General features: G+C 55.4%; 1 long non-coding RNA gene across 1 annotated transcript in view; it reads right to left on the bottom strand.

Moving 5' to 3' along the window:
• Positions 1–3,863: 3,863 nt before the first annotated feature.
• Positions 3,864–19,987, bottom strand: part of LOC138565950 (uncharacterized) — a 161,471-nt gene continuing 145,347 nt past the window's right edge. The window contains exon 3 of the long non-coding RNA XR_011301730.1: positions 3,864–4,114. This is a non-coding gene — a long non-coding RNA (uncharacterized lncRNA). The remainder of the gene's footprint in view (positions 4,115–19,987) is intronic.

Here is a 19,987-nt window from a genome sequence, read left to right as displayed (position 1 = left end):
CCAGGCAAACCCTCACCAACATCCTCTTTGTCGTACCCTCGCCATACCTATGGAATCTACATATGGTATCTGTGCTCTCTCCTTTCTCTTCTCATTCCTATGCAGGCCTACTCATCTTTCAAATGCATCTTCTGTAGACTCTCTCTCTCTCTCTCCTGGCCATTCCATTACTGTGGCTATCATCTATCGGCCACCTGGTCAGAGCTCCTCCTGGCTGTTCAACCAATATTTGGCACTTCTTGCCCACCACATTTCCGCTCTCTTCCCCAACTTTCAGTGCTATGCGGATGACACTCATCTCATTTTCAGGCTCCCTTCCGCCACCACTTCTCCTTCCCTCATCTCTGACTGTCTGCTATCCAGGAGTAGTGTGCCGCCAATGATCTCTGCCTTGATGCCTGTAAGCCCGAGATTCTCCTCATCAGCACACCTGCTCCCTCCTTTCTTGTCACTCTCTGGCCAGCCTCTCTTGCCCCTCTTCCTGCTCCCGCCTGTGAGGCTAAAAACCTTGGTGTCATCTTCGACTATTCACTCTCCTTCTCTCCTCCATCTCTTAAAGTCACACTACCAGCTGCAACTCCTCAGAGGGATTCTTCCTTTCCTCGCCTTCGCCTTCCTCTCCTTACCCCATAAGATCCTTGTCTCCAGAGGTCTGGTTCTATCTAGTCTGGACTACTGCAACAGCCTCTTTCTAAATGTGCCTGCCTCTACTCTCCGACCTCTGTAACTCATCCAAAACAGGACTGCAAGACTTGTCCTTGGCCTCAAGTCCAGGGATCGTATCTCTCCAGGAATGGAATCTCTGCACTGGCTCCCAGTGGCAGCAAGGATTAAGTTCAAAACCCTCTGCATTGTCCACAAGGCCTTCTGAGGCCTAGGTCCTCAATATCTTCAACTCTCCCTTCGTAAATACCTTCCTACTCAAACTCTTTGCTACTCCACTTCCAACTTCCTCTGGGTAAGTCGTTTCTCCAAGCAACGAGTTGGTGGTAGATCTTTTTTTCTGCTGGGGCCTCCCTCTGGAAAAGCCTCCCTGCCTCTCTAAAACTTGAGGAGAACCATCTCCGGTTCCAGAAGCACCTCAAGACCTTATTCTTTGCTTCTGCTTTCTCCACTCCTCTACCCTGCTGATATCCTGGCTGAAACTGAAACTGCACTGGTTACCTGGCTCCCCTCCGATCAGATCACGGGCCCATGTCCCCTCCCTGCCAGTTGCACACCTGCACTGCCCCCTGGCAACCCTTGCACTCGGGGACTATTTCTATATCCCTACAGCCCCCTACCAGCACTTGACACCTGATGTCTGCACTTACCCTTGCACTGCCACCAGCTGGCAGCACTTTTTATTTATTGGGCCTCATTACACGGTAGGCGCTAAAAAACGGGATTTACCGGCATGGCGCTATTAGCGTGTCCGCCCTCACAGGAGACCGCCAATAGCGCACCATTACGAGTAAGCGGACACGCGCATAGGGCCATGCCGGTAAATGACCCTACCGCCATGGCGCAAAAGCACCTTACCGGGCCCGCCCAAAGTGCTGATAGCACCTCCGCCCTCACTGTACATGCTATTTGCGGTCACCGCTATTAGCGATGACCGCTATTTGCATCGACCGTTAAATAGCGGAAGCGGAAATAGCGTCATCGCACCGGAACGGGAAAGAGCACGGCGGCCATCTTTAAAAACACAATCCATTGCCATCCTCTGCCCCCTGGACCATATTGGAGTAGTGAGCTGTGTGAAATCGACCGTGACACCTGCATCATGCCCAAGGCCCTGAAGAAAACATGTGACAGGCAGCGGAAGGAAAAGTACACCAACGAGGAACTGGTCATGTTGACGCAGACCCTTGCAGAGCATGCAGAGGTCGTCTTTGCAAATGATATGCGCCGTGCCACCTTGCTCAAGAAGAAAGCCATCTGGGAGGAGGTGGCAGTCAAAGTCAGTGCCGTGGGCACCAGCACGCGCACTGTGCGCGAATGCAGGAAGAGGTGGGACGACCTCAGGCTGCGGGTGAGGGGCATCCTGGCGGAGAACCACCGCATGGCTCCCCAATACGCCTGAAGGAATGGGAGGAGACATGCGCCAACATGATTGCCACCGGGAGCATTGAGGGAGTGGGCAGCATGGAGGTCGGCGTGGCTACCACTTCTGATGCAGGTGAGTGTACACATGACAGGATGCGGTGTGAATGCACAGTCACCCCCATATGTGAGCCCAGACCCCACTCATGCATGGACACACATCCACACATCCACACACATCCACACATCCACCCATCCATCACCATGTCAGTGTCAGACCCAAACACACACACACATGCACACATCACCAGAGACAAGTCCCAAACTCAAACATGCATGGATGAGGCACTGAACTGGCACATCACCTGCATCCATAACTGCTAAGTCCCAATGTCCACAACTGCATAATCAGTGTAATTTACATTGAGTATATTGAAATGCAACCAATGACATCCCCCTTCTCGTCCCTGACAGGCTCACATACAGATGGGGAGGATGCTGCTGATGCATCAAAGGCACCACCTACATCAAAGAGGCCAAGGGCACAGGAGCTGGAGAAACCCCTGCAACATCCAGGGGCAAGGGTGGTAGGCCACACCTGAAGAGTGGCAGCCTACGTCACAGTGCCACTGCCAGGGCAGCAGTAGCTGCACCACCAACTGTGGCCCCACCACCGGAGGCAAACCCACTGGCAACAATGCCAGACACCCAGGGCCCACCATCAGCTGCGGCAAGCTCTGCTGGTGAGGCAGCCGCCACTGGCCCCCAGTCCGATCCAGAGGACACCCTACTCCAGCACATGGAGATGCACACCCCAAGCCCCCCAGGAAGCCCAGAGCCCATGGCATCCCAGACCCCTGGTTCTGATGGGACTTACGAGGACACCAACCCTGCAATAATGTCACCCATGCTACCATCACCAGTTGCATTGGAGCCATCTGTGGGCACGGCATCCAATGCACGGTCACCCGGCACTGATCAGCAATTCATCGCCATCCTGCAGCGCCAACAGGAGCTGACCGTGCTGGTTGGGCAGCATGTCGCTGAGGCAGCAAATCTCACCGAGAAGATAGTCCAGACGGCGAGGCACTCCACTGAGCGCATGGACGCCAACACGGACAGGATATGCAATGAAATTGCAAGTCTTAGGGAGGTGCTTGTCCGCATAGCAGACACAATGGACCGCCACTTTCACCCACAAGGCCAGTCTGCCCCATCCTCGACTTCCGGGTCGACTCAAACAAGCCCCCTCAGGCGCTCGATGAGAACCACCAGGCGCACGTCTGGCAACCCTCAAGACCCTTCCAAGGACAATTGCAATTAGGGGGCTAATGGGGATACCCCGGTGTGCATTGGCCATGGCAGAAATGGCAGAGACATGAGGGACTGTTGTGGGGGGTGGTGGGAAGGGTGTTATGGGTCTGTTGGGGGGGGGAAGGGTGTTGGGATGTTGTGGTGGGGGGTGGGAAGGGTGTTATGGGTCTGTTGGGGGGGGAAGGGTGGTGGGATGTTTTTGGGCTTGCACTACTACACCTTCATGTCACCCAATACACTGGTTTCTGAACAAAACACAGGCTTGGACATCTTCATTGTGTGTGTGTACTTTATTGGCAACAGGGTCCATAGCGTGCTTCAAAACATACACCAGTGCATTACCCCCCATATCCATGTGACAGTACGGAAACATGTTCCTCAGAATATTTGGTGGATCAGATGCTGTCTCACAGCACGTCCCTCCTGGCCATCCCCTCTTGCAACACCTGCATCCCCTTCACCTCCGTCCTCATCACATCATCATCCTCATCAGGTGCTTCTATTTCTACGTCAGGGGGCAGTGGCACATTCCGTCTGATACACATATTGTGCAACATGACACATGCCATGGTGATCTTGGACACCTTCTCATGTCCATACAGGAGAGCACCACCAGACCTGCTAATGCACCTGAAACGTGACTTCAATTGTCCAAAAGTCTGCTCGATCACGATGCGGGTACGGGTATATGCACGATTGTATTCCTCCTCGTGCATGTTCTGTGGGTTCCGTACAGGTGTGAGGAGCCAGGGCTTCAGGGGATAGCCCGCATCACCTGTATGGGGGAATGAACGGGGTCCTGTTACTGTTCACCTCAAGATCGGCCTGTTCACATCACACAAATTGACATTGCATTGGGATTCAAGTACTAAATTGACAGCATTCATGCAGATGGTCTGTGTGACAGCAACGTGCAAGGGGGAGGTCGACCCTGCAAGTAGAAATGCCACATTCATGCCTCCAACAGTAATTGACATGTCCTGGGTGAGGCCAGGTCTTAGGTGTCCCTGGCCCATACAAATTAGGTAACACAATGCTAGTGTACTGACATCCTGACGCCGATGTTGCCATGCTGTGAAGCATCACTTCAGTGGTGCCATAGGTGTGTGGTTCAGTGCTATGTCTAGGGGTGATCCCTTTGCATGCATTCAAGGGCGCGTTGCTGGATTGATGTTGTGCTGCACTGATTCTGTATTACGGTCTTGACACCATGTTGCAGGTTTGTGTAATATGTGGCGTGGCATGATGTGCAATGTGGATGGATGTGTGATATTTTGCAACCTGCATTGTTCACAATGTTCTGCACCTTCGAATTGCATGTGGGTTCCTCTCAAGTACATCGTGGCCTTCCCTGGTGGACATTGGCGTACATCTGTATGTCCATTTTCCCTACGGACGCCAGTCAACACCCAGTTGGAGTATGTATCTCCCCCCCCCATTCACACCCAGTTGGAGTATGTATCTCTCCCCCCCCATTCACACCCAGTTGGAGTATGTATCTCTCCCCCCCCAAATCACGCAGCCATGTGCTTGCCCTGCTACTCACCAAGTAGCCACGAACGTTGTCCGGTGTGTCGCTCCATGTAGCGTGGGATAGTTGAGTTCCGCAGAACCATGGAATCATGTGTTGATCCTGGGAATCTGGCACAGCAATGTGTGATTATCTTGTTGGCGTCACATACCATTTGGACATTGATGGAGTGGAATTGCTTCCTGTTTCGGTACACTACTTCATTGTGATGTGGGACCACCAATTTCACATGGGTACAGTCGATGGCCCCGATGCAACTTGGAATGCCTGCCAGTGAATAGAAGCCAACTTTTGTGTTTGCAATCTCCTGGGCAGTCTGTGGCATGGATATGTGTTCAGGTGCATGCTTCAGGAGTGCATCGAGTACCTGGTTCAGCGTGCGTGAGAATACTGGTTGTGAGATGCCATGCATCTGTCCCACTGTATGCTGATAGGTGCCTGTGGCCAGGAAGTGGAGCACACTCACCACCTTCAGTAGCGGGGGGATGGCAGTTCTGATGTCTATGAGGCTCACAATGTCGTCGTGGATCATGTCCACGATGCTGGTGATGGTAGCCCTGTCCAGACGGTACAGGGTGTGTATCTGCTCAGGGGTCAGGTTGAATGGACTGGCTCTGATCCTGGGTATTGGTGGGTGCCTCTGTGGTATGATTAGGTGGCGTTGTGGTGCCTGCTGTGCCTGTCTTGCCCTCCTCCTCCTCCTCCTCCTCCTGCGTCTCCTTTGTGCTGCCTGTTGTTGTAGCAGCTGCGCTGCAATGAGGTCCTCCAGGCCTTGTATTGCTGCCAGTATTGGAACCATCTTGGTGTGGGGAGGGGTGTGGGAAGGGGTGTGGTGTGCTCCTTTTGAGCTGCCACAGTCTCCATTGCCTTCACCTGTGCTGATTTGGTGCACCTGTGGCAGGTGGGAACACTGCTCATTTCCCTTAACGGGTGGTCCGCGATGCCGGTATTTGCACCATGGCGGTAAGGGGTTTGGGGGGATTTACCATGCCGCTATTAGCATGTGCACTGGCCTTGTGATGCTGTGCTAATAGCGGCATGGCGTAATTAACGGGATGGAGGGTCGCGCGCACGCGGCCTGCCCGCTATTAGTGGCACCGTGATTAGCGGTGCCGCTAATAGCGGTGTGCCGGGTCGTGATCCACATGGGGATTTAACGTTACCGGTAATACATTACCGGTAACGTTAAATCCCTACCGCCATCCGTGTAATGAGGCCCATTGTCTTTATGATGACTGTTTATCATATGCACTGCACTGCCCGCCCATTCCCCCTGCACTTTTCCCTCTTCCCCCCTCCACTGCACTTGCGCGATCACAATATCACCTGGCCTAGTGAAGGAACCCAGCTTGCACGTGTCCCAAAAACCAACAGAAATAAAGCAAACCCACGTCATGGGAATGAGACCAGGAGATTAATTGCAAGGATAAGAAAGTTTATATAATCATAAAAATTGCCAGCAAAGAACTCTGCTGCCCGAGAGCGCTCTGCTGAAACATTGCAAGGTCAGCACATTGAAAGGGCAAACAGCATCACTTTTGACGACATGAATAGGAAGCACATTCTAGCATCGGATTGGTGAGGGGCAAGATGACAATTGACCGCCATCTCTCTGTTGCTCTTGGCACACGTGGGTCAGCTGGGTTCATCTCCACGGTGTGAAGGTCAGGGCAAGGGAGCAATGCATCTATCTAACTAAACTAAACAACAGGAACTGATAATGCAGAAATAATGGCACACGCACACATAAAATCTTGCATGAATAGGGGTACTTAGGTCACATGAGCTAATATATTGCATTCTAACCTCTAACCTTTGGAATCTATGTGATACCACAATCTCTGTACCCAGGTGCCCACCCTAAAGGTTTGATATGCCATCGGCCCTGCGTGTTTACTCATGAGATAGGTAGACGTGTTTTGCTTTTTGGGAGACTATATTACTACATAGGATTAGGGCTGTGATGTGGGTACTGGAGTCCTGGAGTGAGCGGGACACAAGAGGTTCTGATGGATATCAGCATGAAAGGAACTGAGGGGTCTGAGCTGGTGGGCTCTGGCCTGGCGGGGTGTAGGCTGTGAGGACACAGGCAGTTTAGTAGAGATGAATGGGAACTTGGGCTTATGACTTGTTACTGTCTCACGCTCTCCGCAGAGCACATACTTCCGTGAGAACAGGGCTCACGCAGAGCTGTCAAGGTGGAGGTGATGGTGTGGGCTGACTGTGCAAGGAGCTGGGGATGCGAGAGCTACATTTCTACAGAGAGATGGATTTTCGGGCCTAGTAGAAAGATGGTGTTGGGCCTAGTTCAGAATAGTTTTCTAATGCAGGGCTAGAAGCAATAGTGTATGTGTTATTTTCTATGGGGTGTGGTGTAACAGAATGTCGACAGGGGTGGCTACGTCTCCCCCCTTGGTTATTACATATGTTATGTTTCTAGGGGGGGCAAGGATTGTCTCCTTCCCAACACTAGTAAGATTGTTGTCTCTGTCTTCCCTCTGTTCCCCCTCCATTGCCTCGTCACGCCTTGAAGCACTTGTGCATAGGCGCGTTATAAATGCCATATCATATCATCATAGGATAACATGGTCTGTTTTAGACAGAGACAAAAGGAATCTTAGGTTACAACAGCCTTTCAGTGGCTTGTAGTATCGGTTTTACTTACCTTGAGTGTAACTGTTATGCAAAACTAACTTGAAGTAATTGCTTCCCCTACTCTGAATCGAAAAGCAAATGTAATTGAATATTACACCCCAAGGTCCAACTCCCCTAAATTGACAGTTATCCAGAATACAATTCATAGGTTTATACCGGTCCTATCATATGAGTATCAGAAGATCAGAAAAATGTATTGTCCAGTTTATTACACAATGTGATTTCTTGCTGAGAGTCACGGTACAATGGATAGGGACTAGTAAACGAATTCGATGTTGGCTTGGTTAGCCTGCACTCACCATGTATTTTCACGTTTTGAACTCTGATCTGCCGCTAAGGGCACATCCTACTCGAATAGTGGGAAACAATTCTTCATTGCCTCAGGCACCTTCCTGACTTGCTACGGCCTTCCCAAGAAGAAACGCATTTTGCTTGAATGTCGCGATTGTGCGCTTTCGCGCCCTACTGCAATGTTGAGCACAAGGCTACCGACATCTCAGGTACGCATCAGAAAGTTAGGGAACGAATCAGAAAAATTGTTTAACGCTCATCCTCGCTTACCCTATGCACTTGAAGAGCCAATTGACACAAGGCCTAGTCAGATCATGAATGCAACTAACTTGGTTTGGGCAAGCAGTGTAACCTGTCTTGCTTGAATGTAGACAGGGAGGATTCAGGTGGGCTGGATAGTCTGAACGGACATGCATAAATTATAGATGGCAGTGTGCAATTGAAGCCTTTCCCCTGTTACACTCCCAACATAACGAATACAAACCTCTCGGGAAAGAAGTCAAGAGATAGCTTGCAGGGTTTAACAAGGTTAACTTTTTCCGAAATAAAAAAAAAATCTTCAAAGGTGTCTGCTCTTCGAGAATGTTGAGACTCCAGAATAAATGATTTTGCCTATAGAAAGGCCACAGCGTCATGAATGACATCACGTATAGGTTCATAACCCGCACTTGTGCTGGGTAAAAAAGTATTCATGATCACGCTGCATAGGTTCATAACCCGCACTTGTGCTGGGTAAAAAAGTATTCATGATCACGCTGCATTGGTGGATGCCAGCAAACAATTTGTTTATTTTTCAGGCGTATTTCGAATGCAACGTTGATCAGCTGGGCTCATCACTCCCATAGAGTGAAGGTCACTTTGTGGGATGATGCTTGTGGGGATAGAAGAAATTAATCAGTTCACACTGACACGTCTTGTCTGGTATGTTTTATTATTGTAGAATTCTTTCACAAAAACGAAACCTACCACGCATCCATGCTGAAAACAAGCTTCAATTGTTATTCAACCTTGGATGAAAGGGAGCAAACGCTAGGTTTGAAGGACAGAATGTGTTGAATACCCGCAAAAATTATAACATTTACTATATCGAAAGTGGACATTGGAACATTAACAGGCCGATTCATGGAATAAATGTGCGCCGAAAATTCCGGCGCAGAGGGGCCTATAAAATAGCGAAAAGCGCAGGGAAACCAGCGCACGTCGATTCATGGAAGGTCCGTGCGTAAGAAAAGCATAGGACGTGCGCTGAAAAAGTGCGCGGCGCACGCCGGCGCACAGGTCAACCAACGGCGTGCGCCACGGCCACTGCGCTATCACTCCGAGCGCAGCGCACAGCTCTAAAGTAGGCGGAACACAGGGCGGGACACTCGGAATGGGGAATAAAATGGGGCACAACACTCGGAATGGGGAAGAATGTGGGCGGCACGGGGAAGTACAGGAGGCAAGTGCGCGGAACGCCCACACGCTCTCCGGCAACACGTATTCATGGATTCGAACAGGGCAAAACAGCGCTCGATCAAACCAGCGCACAGGCCCAAAAACGTACGCCACAAGTAAGCAGGCGGTAGCGTCCCGATGCACTCAACGAAAGTGCGCCAAAACCTGCGCCAACAAATACCACCCACATACAGCAATGGGCCATACCGTGACCCCAAAGGACTAATGATGTGCAAAGGTGTACGCCATTTACACGGACACCCACTGTTCAAAAATTCACGCGTGTGTGTACAACGGGTTGCGCGAGAAGTCACTCGCGCGATTGCCCTGGGTACGTGTATCCCGGGGTGCGGGGAAGTCCCACACGCGATTGCCCTGGCCACGTCGATACCAGGGGTGCGTGTGAAGTTCCACACGCGAAAAGCCAGGGTACGTCATTTACAGGGGTGCGCGGGAAGTTTCACACGCGAAAAGCTAGGCTACGGGAATTCCAGGGGTGCGCGTGAAATCCTACACGCGAAAAACTAGGGTACGTCATTTACAGGGGTGCGCGGGAAGTTTCACACGCGAAAAGCTAGGCTACGGGAATTCCAGGGGTGCGCGTGAAATCCTACACGCGAAAAACTAGGGTACGTCATTTACAGGGGTGCGCGGGAAGTCCCACACGCGATTACAGCAGGGTACGTGTATTTCAGGGGTGCGCGGGAAGTTCCACACGCGAATAGCCTGGCCGCATGTATTTCAGGGGTGCGCGGGAAGTTCCACACGCGAATAGCCTGGGTGCGTGTATTTCAGGGGTGCGCGGGAATTTCCACACGCGAATAGGCTGGGCGCGTGTATTACAGGGGTGCGCGGGAAGTCCCACACGCGATTACAGCAGGGTACGTGTATTTCAGGGGTGCGCGGGAATTTCCACACGCGAATAGCCTGGGCGCGTGTATTTCAGGGGTGCGCGGGAATTATCACACGCGATTTGGCTTGGTACGTGTATTACAGGGGTGCGCGCGAAGTCCCACACGCGATTACAGCAGGGTACGTGTATTTCAGGGGTGCGCGGGAAGTTCCACAGGCGAATAGCCTGGCCGCGTGTATTTCAGGGGTGCGCGGGAAGTTCCACACGCGAATAGGCTGGGCGCGTGTATTTCAGGGGTGCGCGGGAAGTTCCACACGCGAATAGCCTGGGCGCGTGTATTTCAGGGGTGCGCGGGAAGTTCCACACGCGAATAGCCTGGGCGCGTGTATTTCAGGGGTGCGCGGGAATTTCCACACGCGAATAGGCTGGGCGCGTGTTTTTCAGGGGTGCGCGGGAATTTCCACACGCGAATAGGCTGGGCGCGTGTATTTCAGGGGTGCGTGGGAAGTTCCACACGCGAATAGCCTGGGCGCGTGTATTTCAGTGGTGCGCGGGAAGTTCCACACGCAAATAGCCTGGGCGCGTGTATTTCTGGGGTGCGCGGGAATTTGCACACGCGAATAGGCTGGGCGCGTGTATTTCAGGGGTGCGCGGGAATTATCACACGCGATTTGGCTTGGTACGTGTATTACAGGGGTGCGTGCGAAGTTACACACGCGATTAGGCTGGCTGGGTCCTGTCACCCTCGACGGCCCCTGCAGGCAGCCCACAAAACAGGGGACTACCCTGCACACCTGCTCATGTCTCCCACCACCCCCACCCCCCCAGTCACCAGGGGTACCCTCCACCAGGCCCCCACTCATGTCTCCCACCACCCCCACCCCCCAGCAGTGCAGGGGCAGCCTCCACCAGGCCCCCAACCATGTCTCCCACCACCCCCACCCCCCAGCAGTGCAGGGGCAGCCTCCACCAGGCCCACACTCATGTCTCCCACCACCCCCACCCCCCAGTCACCAGGGGCACCCTCCACCAGGCCCCCAACCATGTCTCCCACCACCCCCACCCCCACCCCCCCAGTCACCAGGGGCACCCTCCACCAGGCCCCCACTCATGTCACCCACCACCCCCACCCCCCCAGTCACCAGGGGCACCCTCCACCAGGCCCCCACTCATGTCTCCCACCACCCCCACCCCCCAGCAGTGCAGGGGCACCCTCCACCAGGCCCCCACTCATGTCCCCTATCACCCCCACCCCCCCGCCACCAGGGGCACCCTCCACCAGGCCCACACTCATGTCTCCCACCACCCCCACCCCCCCAGTCACCAGGGGCACCCTCCACCAGGCCCCCAACCATGTCTCCCACCACCCCCACCCCCCACCATCCAGGGGCACCCTCCACCAGGCCCCCACTCATGTCTCCCACCACCCCCACCCCCCCAGTCACCAGGGGCACCCTCCACCAGGCCCCCAACCATGTCTCCCACCACCCCCACCCCCCCAGTCACCAGGGGCACCCTCCACCAGGCCCCCACTCATGTCACCCACCACCCCCACCCCCCCAGTCACCAGGGGCACCCTCCACCAGGCCCCCAACCATGTCTCCCACCACCCCCACCCCCCACCATCCAGGGGCACCCTCCACCAGGCCCCCACTCATGTCTCCCACCACCCCCACCCCCCAGCAGTGCAGGGGCAGGCTCCACCAGGCCCCCACCCATGCCTCCCACCACCCCCACCCCCCCGCCACCAGGGGCACCCTCCACCAGGCCCCCACTCATGTCACCCACCACCCCCACCCCCCGCCACCAGGGGCACCCTCCACCAGGCCCCCACCCATGCCTCCCACCACCCCCACCCCCCACCATCTAGGGGCACCCTCCACCAGGCCCCCACTCATGTCACCCACCACCCCCACCCCCCCAGTCACCAGGGGCACCCTCCACCAGGCCCCCAACCATGTCTCCCACCACCCCCACCCCCCACCATCCAGGGGCACCCTCCACCAGGCCCCCACTCATGTCTCCCACCACCCCCACCCCCCAGCAGTGCAGGGGCAGGCTCCACCAGGCCCCCACCCATGCCTCCCACCACCCCCACCCCCCCGCCACCAGGGGCACCCTCCACCAGGCCCCCACTCATGTCTCCCACCACCCCCACCCCCCACCATCCAGGGGCACCCTCCACCAGGCCCCCACTCATGTCACCCACCACCCCCACCCCCCCAGTCACCAGGGGCACCCTCCACCAGGCCCCCACTCATGTCACCCACCACCCCCACCCCCCCAGTCACCAGGGGCACCCTCCACCAGGCCCCCACTCATGTCTCCCACCACCCCCACCCCCCAGCAGTGCAGGGGCAGGCTCCACCAGGCCCGCAACCATGTCTCCCACCACCCCCACCCCCCAGCAGTGCAGGGGCAGCCTCCACCAGGCCCCCAACCATGTCTCCCACCACCCCCACCCCCCCAGTCACCAGGGGCACCCTCCACCAGGCCCCCAACCATGTCTCCCACCACCCCCACCCCCCCAGTCACCAGGGGCACCCTCCACCAGGCCCCCAACCATTTCTCCCACCACCCCCACCATCCAGGGGCACCCTCCACCAGGCCCCCACTCATGTCTCCCACCCCCCCCACCCCCCAGCAGTGCAGGGGCAGGCTCCACCAGGCCCCCACCCATGCCTCCCACCACCCCCACCCCCCCGCCACCAGGGGCACCCTCCACCAGGCCCCCACTCATGTCACCCACCACCCCCACCCCCCCGCCACCAGGGGCACCCTCCACCAGGCCCCCACCCATGCCTCCCACCACCCCCACCCCCCACCATCTAGGGGCACCCTCCACCAGGCCCCCACTCATGTCACCCACCACCCCCACCCCCCCAGTCACCAGGGGCACCCTCCACCAGGCCCCCACTCATGTCTCCCACCACCCCCACCCCCCAGCAGTGCAGGGGCAGCCTCCACCAGGCCCCCACTCATGTCACCCACCACCCCCACCCCCCCGCCACCAGGGGCACCCTCCACCAGGCCCCCACCCATGCCTCCCACCACCCCCACCCCCCACCATCTAGGGGCACCCTCCACCAGGCCCCCACTCATGTCACCCACCACCCCCACCCCCCCAGTCACCAGGGGCACCCTCCACCAGGCCCCCACTCATGTCTCCCACCACCCCCACCCCCCAGCAGTGCAGGGGCAGCCTCCACCAGGCCCACACTCATGTCTCCCACCACCCCCACCCCCCCAGTCACCAGGGGCACCCTCCACCAGGCCCCCACCCATGCCTCCCACCACCCCCACCCCCCTGCCACCAGGGGCACCCTCCACCAGGCCCCCACTCATGTCTCCCACCACCCCCACCCCCCAGCACTGTGGGGAACCTGCCAGCAGGCCCCCACACATGTCCCCCTGGCCCCAGGTCCTGACGATACACAATCATGGCAGTAATGGCCAGCATACCCAGCACAAACACCCAGGCAAGGATTGCATCCACCCACATAGTGAATGCAATCACATGACACAACCCCAATGCCAAGTATGCAAAAGAACACATGTCCGTCACACACACATACACAATGGGTGCAAGTGAATGTCAAAACCCATATCATGACATGTAACAAACCAATGAGAAAATAACACAAGTGTAAGAAAATATAAAAAATGTATTAAATACCAAAAATAAGTGAAATTTTCAAACATACAACGATGTGGCTAAGTAAATAAATGGTTCATGTCCGAGAACAAAAGTGATAAACAAAAAAACAAAGGAAAAAAAAATTAAAATGAATTTGTCCAAAGCAATATCATGTAATAGGAAATTAATGAAAAACCATTACGTCATGGTGAAAACAATAAGAAATTAAAAAAATGTATCTCCCCAAAAAAACAAACTATATACAGGAATGTTCCAGGGTCCATGAGCCCAACACCAAAAATGAAACCTACCACTAACTAATGAAAAATATATGTACAAAAAAGTGGCCATTGTCCGAGCGGTCCAAAATAATAAAAATAAATAAAGGAAACCTAGCACTAACTAACTAAATAACTATATACAAAGGCAGCGGGCAAGTCCTGCGGCTCACTTGGTGATGTTGCTGGCCAGGGCATCATCGAACTCCATGTCGATGTCCTGGAGGCGGGACTCTGTCCTGGCCCCGAGGTCTCGCAGGGACAACCCCATGTCCACCTCAAACTCCCTGCGAGCTTCCTCGAGGCACTCAGCCCGCCTCAATGCCCGACGCATGGAGAACTCCGCCCTGACCATGGCGAGCCGCTCCTCTTCCGCCCGCTGCCGCTCCGCACCTATCCGCTGGCCAAACTCCTCCCACACGGAACACACCATCATCCCAGGGTTGCCCTGCCCTCCGGCCGATGCCTGCCCCTCGGATCTTGATGGCCCCGAGCCATGATGCCTCCCACGTCGAGCCCGCTGCTGCCTCCGACGCCACTGCCTCTGCCAGCACGACGGCATCCAGGCTGATGGAAACCACCGACGCCGTCGTGCACGTGCCCTGCCCGATGATGCCGTCACATCTTCCATCTGCTGGGGTCCACTTGCTGTGTTGTCCACCCCTGCTGGACCTCCGACTCCCAACTGTGGCAGGGATGGGATCCCCACCGAGCTGGCTGCATTGGTCGGGGCAGGTCCACAGGGGGCCCTGGTGGCATCTGGGCCGGAAGACGGCAAGGAGAACGACCGGTGGATAGCCTGCACAGAGGAGGAGAGGGCCGTCAGATTGGCCAACACATGCAGGAAACCCCCGAACATGGCCGATCCCAATTGGGCCACGTCGGCACGGTGCACTTCGTGATGACGTGCGTGCTCCTCCCGGGAAGCACGCATGTCATCACAAATCACAGCCGTGCGCATCGCGACCCCAATCAGGACCTTCTCCATGCGGCCAGGGGTTACCACGTCCGCAGGTGGAGGGGAGTCAGGTGACATGGACATCCCCTCTACCTGCGGACGGGCCTGGGACGGGGCATCCCTGCTGGTGCATGGTGGTGCACTCACAGGGTCAGGGACAGTGACATGCACAGGCCCCTCCACGGTGACCTGTGCTGCCTCCTGCCCCTGGCCCTGGACTGCACCACTTGCACCAGCAGGGATGCTCCCACCAGGCCCCATGTGTGCACCAGTGTCGGCCTCCTCCTCCTCTGTGCAAACCACCAACCTGGATGGCTCCTCACCGTCTCCCGCCGTAGCAGGCCCCTGTGGGGGCTCACCCACCCCTTCCGCTGCAGCCGTGGGGGCATCCCCGCCGCCTTGCTCCACAGCGCCGTCTCCGCCCTCTTCTTCACTAGCCGCTGCGTAGAGGGAGACAAAGGACACAAGCATCAGGCTACTGTACAATGGTCCCCTAGACAGGAAGCAATAGCAGATGAGCACCACTGTCAAAGTACACTTCCATCATGTCCCTCCACAACACATGGGTCAGTCCAGGCAAAACACACACAGTAACAGGCATGGTGCATGCCATGGACATTTCCATGCATGTCCAATGGACTCTAGAAACATTCAATGATATGTAACTCACATGCATCATGGCTCATGCATATCACATGCACACACTTCACCTCAGTCACATCCATCTGGCCCCAAACACACCGAACACAGGCGAAACAAGGGTAAGTTGGGTGCGTCACTGAATCTGTGCATTGTCACACACATGTGTCATGCATCCATGGCATGCACAAGTCACAGACACGCAGGTCAGGCACACAGACATGGCTACCATATATGTACCTGGCATCAGCACCCATCCTTCACCCCCATCCATGTCCAGGTACAGAGACTGGCATGCTCTCATGTCCAAAATCTGCATAGGGCTCCCCATGCCGCATTTCAACACATGCAACAACCATGTGGGTCACACATCACTGGTCGCACATGCATTACCATGATGTCCCTGCACACATACATGCATACATGGCCCATGGCACACATACAGGCAAGTATCATAGAACCAGCACACCGCAACATGCCCTGTCTCACACAGTAATGCTTGGACACATACCGCTCAACTCCAGACGGGCCTCCCTCTCAAGGACCTGGGCGTGGAGCGCTGGGCGTACGCGTTCCAGGACCCTCTTCTGGATGGAACTCATGCGGCCCCGGCCCCCCTCCACGAGGCGCCGGGCCTTCACAAGGGTCCTGGACCTCAAGTCCTCCCAGCGCTTCTTGATCTTCTGGACGTTGCGGGTTGCCACCCCCTCCGCGTTGATGGCAACCACACAGTCGGCCCAGATCCTCTCCCGTCCTTCCTTGCTGGCGCGGGACGATCCAAAGAGGGCATCATACTGCCCCAGGACATGCTCCACCAGGACACCAACTTCGGTGGCAGTGAAGCTGGTGCCCCTCTGCCCCTCTGGCCTGGGGTTGCCACTGGTGCCAGATGTGGAAGTGCCCGACATGGCAACCCCAGAGGCAGGTGTGGGTGGGCAACTGGGTCCTGGGGCTGGGCTGTGGAGCGATGTAATCCCAGTTGGGAGTCTTCAGTTCCAGCAGGGGTGGACACAGCAACTGGACCCCTGCAGATGGCTGATGTGCAGGCACCAAATGGCAGGGCACGGTGGCAGCAGGCAGGCAGGCAGGCAGCAGCAGATAGCATGTGGGAGGCTGCTCGGGGCACTGGGGGGCAGTAACTCGGCCTTCTGGGCAGGAGCATGGTGTTCCGTGTGTTTTCGGGTGGCCAGCTTGATACGGAGTGATTTGGCACCTGAAAATCCTGCACGTCAGCGTGAAATCCGAGGAAAGGCCCTTAGCGCGTAAGCGCGTCAGCACGCATACGCGATTCTATTGGACCAGAGTCCCTCAGCGCATAAGCGCGTCTGACGTGACCCGCACGGGCGTTCCCCACTCAGCACGTGATGACGGAACACACGTGGAAATACTGCACGTCAGAGTGTCATCGCGTGATTGGCCTATGTACGTGTATTTCATTGCGTGTAATTGGACAAAAGTGCGCGTACACGCGATTGGCCTATGTACGTGTATTTAATGGGTGCGCGGCCACTTACACACGCAAGTACGTCAGCGAACCTGTATCCCGTGGTGCGTGTGAATTTCCACACGCTATTGGACTGGGAACTGGATTCCAGGGGTGCGCGGGTCACACGCTGTATCCCGTGGTGCGTGTGAATTTCCACACGCTATTGGACTGGGAACTGGATTCCAGGGGTGCGCGGGTCACACGCTGTATCCCGTGGTGCGTGTGAATTTCCACACGCTATTGGACTGGGAACTGGATTCCAGGGGTGCGCGGGTCACACGCTCGCCTAGAACACGCGCAAAGCATAAAATTGCGGACTTTAACAATAACAAGCTCAGACGCCAGGATGAACATACCGTTCCTAGCAGCAGTGGCAGTGGGCTACCAAAGGAGGAGGAGGAGGATAGTCAGGGCCAGAATATTCACACCCAGAACCAGCCTTTTCGGGATGCCTGATGACCAGGTGTATGGGAGGTACAGGTTTCCACCACACATCATACTGGACCTGGTGACTGAGTGGGAGGATGACCTCACATCACCCACCCTGTGCTCCCAAGCACTCAGCCCCCTGGAGAAGGTCCTCAATGTACTGCACTTCTTAGCCACTGGATCATTTCAGCAGACAAGTGCCATAGTGGGTGGGGTGTCACAGGCCACCCAGTCACGCTGCCTACACCAGGTCTTGAACATCATGACTGCACGCCCATCAGTCCGCAGGCACATATACCTGCCCAGAACACCTGCAGAAAGGCATGCTGCCGCCCTGGATTTTTACGGAGTGGCACGATTCCCCAAAGTGCTAGGTGCCATCGACTGCACCCATGTGGCTCTACGTCCCCCCAGGGCATCAGAGCACATCTATAGGAACCGCAAGCACTGGCATTCCATCAACGTGCAGGTAGTATGTAATGCCAAGGGAATCATCACCTCAGTATATGCCAACTATCCCGGGTCCACCCACGACAGCTTCATTTACCGAATGTCCACCCTATGCCGGGACATAGATGCTGGGCGGCATGGCGATACATGGCTGCTTGGTGAGTATGTATGCCACTGCACATGCATGCATGTTGGATACTGAGCAAGGTCACAACCCCACCAATGATACCAATCACCACCTCCACAGGGGACAGTGCCTACCCTCTCAGCCCCCACATGATGACGCCAATTCGGAACCCCACCACGCCACCCCAGGTAAGATATAACACAGCCCACATTACAACCAGGGGCATAGTGGAGCGCACATTCGGAGTGCTAAAGTCACGCTTTCGCTCCCTTGACCGTTCTGGCGGGCAGCTGTTATACGCTCCCCCAGTAGTGTGCAGGATCATAGTGGCAGCATGTGTCCTGCACAACGTTGCAACACGCCGGGGCCTGGCCGTGGACATGGTGGTGGCCCCACATCCCCAACCACATGCACAGCCGCTGCGCATGGGAGGGGAAAGGGCACGGGGGGAGGCAGCCCGTACACAGCTAGTGGCTAATTACTTCACATAGAAATCACACCCCTGTGGAGTGCACACTGCCCTGGCACATTCCATCTGACAATCAATGATGACTCAACCTGACACTGATCCTGAATGTCTGGAGAATGAACCGGGAATACCATGTCAGCCTGAGATTGTTCACCTGGAAGTGTCACAATGTGTGCATCCCTACCCACACAGACACCACCAATGCAGTTTTGTGAAGTTACACATTGAAGCAGCTAAAATGAATACCCACTTGCAAAATGCAACAAGAGGACAGTGCCATGTCAGCCAACCCAACCCCAGCACCGCCACACGACACACCGTGCCATGTCATGCTAATTGCAGGTAAACAAAGTAATCCCCACAACATGACATCAGTCTCACTATGTACAGTGGCACTATTAGAAACCTGCAACACCTGAAATGCTCACAGCAATGCCGGACCAACAACATACTTGAGCACTTAGTACCATTAACATGACATCACAAATGTTACATATTAGTAGTCTCACCACCTGGAAATGCCTGCACTCCCACCACTACCAACTGTGCAGTGTTGTCGCCATGTAGAGTTGTAGGTGCACTGCTGCCAACATGGTCCCCATCTCCAGACTAGAGGTCCTTGTGTGGACATGAGGAAGGGACCTGCAAATTGGGAGGTAGACACAGAAGAAGAGTTACACATCAATGCAACATGCAGTGTACAACACAACAGCAATATGCACTATGAATGTATACACAGTATTGACTACAGACTGGCCACACAGCTCATGGGAGTCCAACGTCACTGTGTAATTCACTGTCACTTGGGCACACCCTTTGCAAGCCCATGGAAACGGGAAGCAGGAGGGGTGTGTGTGACTCAAACCCAAGCATCTGAACCAAATACATTACAAGCCTGCATGTGCCCAGCCACAATGCAGCGTATGCCCACAGGAACCACGGAAGCCAACAGATCGAAGCCAACAGATCGAAGCCAACAGATCGAAGCCAACAGATCGAATCCAACAGATCGAAGCCAACAGATTGTCCCAAAAAAATTGGGAATAAAAGAAATCAAAATAAAAATAAAAATAAGAAGCAATCAAAAATGGCCATTGATGGGCCCGGGGGGGTTGGGGAGGCCACCCAGGAGGTCCGAGGACAGGATGCACACCAGAACCCACCTGCGTGGATCCTGGGAAGATAAAACACCTCCATGGGCTCATGGCCCACACGGCTACCCTATTGTGGGAGTATCACTGCTGTCGCTATTATCACCCTGTGCAGCTGCATCCGGAGGTGGTTGCACTATGGGAGGCAGCCCACGCAAGGCCCTAGTCTGCTCCTCCATGGCTGCAAGCATGCGGGTGTGGTAGGTCTGGTTCTGGAGGATGAGTGTGCGGAGGTCCCCATGCAACAACTCACGGGA

The sequence above is a fragment of the Ambystoma mexicanum genome, chromosome 2p (genome assembly GCF_040938575.1).
Source record: "Ambystoma mexicanum isolate Mex_15411 chromosome 2p, UKY_AmexF1_1, whole genome shotgun sequence".
Classification (NCBI taxonomy): Eukaryota; Metazoa; Chordata; class Amphibia; order Caudata; family Ambystomatidae; genus Ambystoma; species Ambystoma mexicanum.
The sequence above is the reverse complement of the archived record's forward strand: the minus strand, read 5'-3'. Positions and strand labels throughout refer to the sequence as shown.